Raw genomic sequence first — 2,227 nt, 5'->3', positions numbered from 1 at the left:
CATGATTTGGAAAGGCACACACCTGTTTATATAAGGTCCCACAGTTGACAGTGCATGTCAGAGAAAAAACCAAGCTATGAGGTCGAAGGAATTGTCCATAGAGTTCCTAGACAGGATTGTGTCGAGGTAGAAAATGTGTGCAGCAATAAAGATTCCCAAGAACACAATGGCCTCCATTATTCTTAAATGGAAGAAGTTTGGAACCACCTAGATTCTTCCTAGAGCTGGCCGCCTGGCCAAACTGAGCAATCGAGGGAGAAGGGCCTTGGTCAGGGAGGTGACCAAGATCCCAATGGTCACTCTGAGCTGTAGAGTTCTGCAGCACTCCACCAATCAGGCCTTTATGGTAGATTGGCCAGATGGAAGCCACTCCTCTGTAAAGGGCACAAGACAGCCCGCTTGGAGTTTGCCAAAGGGCAACTTAAGGACTCTCAGACCATGAGAAACAAGATTCTCTGGTCTGATGAAACTTGGATTGAACTCTTTGGCCTGAATGCCAAGCGTCACATCTGGAGGAAACCTGGGACCATCCCTACGGTGAAGTATGGTGGTGGCAGCATCATGCTGTGGGTATCATTTTCAGCGGCAGGGACAGGGAGACAAGTCAGGATCGAGGTAAAGATGAACGGAGCAAAATACAGAGAGTTCCTTGATGAAAACCTGCTCCAGAGCGCTCAGGACCTCAGACTGGGGTGAAGGTTCACCTTCCAACAGGACAACGACCCTAAGCACACAGCCAAGACAAGTGGCTTTGGGACAAGTCTCTAAATGTCCTTGAGTGGCCCAACCAGAGCCCGGACTTGAACCCGATTTAACATTTCTGGAGAGACCTGAAAATAGCTGTGCAACCTGACAGAACTGACAGAACTTGAAAGGATCTGCAGAGAAGAATAGCAGAAACTCCCCAAATACAGGTGTGCCAAGCTTGTAGTTTCATACGAAGAAGACTCTATGCTGTAATTGCTGCCAAAGGTGCTTCAACAGAGTACTGAGTAAAGGGTCTGGCAGGTGCGGTGAGGGGTGCTCTGGGCCCGTGCCAAGGCATCCTGGGCAGCTGGGTGCACAAAGCTACCCTTGTCATTGTACATGTCTGCTCCTCTCCAAAATGTATACAGCAGGTCAAAAAGGGTCTGAATACTTCTGTAAATGTGAGCTCCGGGAATATTATCTCATTTCATCATCAACCACGTTCTATACTCATACAGGAAATGTTTATTTTTCAATGAGACAGCGCCTTCCAAGCAGCTATCAGAGCGAATGAACAAAATAAATGGTACAGAAAGTCTAAAGAGATGAAGACGCTTCACAATGGTCTATGTTTGTCCATCAAAACAATTATCTTTACAATTGGTGAGTGACTCCTGTATATTTAAATACTGTATGTTTATATCTCCAGTCACGGAAAAACATGTCTTCTAAAATTTAATTCCGATTCAATAACTGGATTTGCAGAATTTATTGATTGTGAATAACTTCGTAATATGATCGTCTTGCATATTTCACAAGTAAATTTGTCTAAATGATCAAGCTTGGAGAGGGCTAGTTGTTATACTCATCGATTTGCTGCAGATGCTCTGTTTGCGTTTACATGTCTGTTGAGCAGAGAGCGAGTTAAGAATCACCACTCTTCTCGAACATCAGAAGTAATATAATATATGCATATGCCATTTAGCAGACGATTTTATCCAAAGCGACTTGTGTGCATCCATTTTATGTATGGGTGGTCCCGGAATTCAAACCTAAAACCCTGGCATTACAAGCGCATGCTTTACAAACTTGAGCTACAAAGGATCAAACCATGGTCTCCTCATGGCTGCCAATGGAATGTGACTAGGGAGGGTCGGCTGTGTACAGTGTCAACTACCCAGTCTCCAGTGCTGGTGGTTTGACAGTGAAATTATTGGGGGTCTGGTTGGGTGGTGTGCTAGCGTCATGTGACCCATGTTGCAACATTATTGTTCAATCTTTCTGGCAATCACACACTGTCAACAGAGTCGGGCCTCAACAAGACTGGCTCCAAAATAGATATGTGAGCTCTGTTTATGTGTGTCTTAGTAACACCTTGAAGAAGTTCATTAGATATATTTAGTTTTGTTACCATAATGCTCTTGTATGGAAAGGCTATGACCTTGAATAGCAAATGCACTGTCCATTGAAATATACAGTTGAAGTAGGAAGTTAACATACACTTAGGTTGGAGTCATTAAAACTCGTTTTTCAACCACTC

The sequence above is a fragment of the Oncorhynchus clarkii genome, chromosome 16, assembly GCF_045791955.1.
Source record: "Oncorhynchus clarkii lewisi isolate Uvic-CL-2024 chromosome 16, UVic_Ocla_1.0, whole genome shotgun sequence".
Taxonomy (NCBI): Eukaryota; Metazoa; Chordata; class Actinopteri; order Salmoniformes; family Salmonidae; genus Oncorhynchus; species Oncorhynchus clarkii.
Note: the sequence above shows the minus strand (reverse complement) of the source record.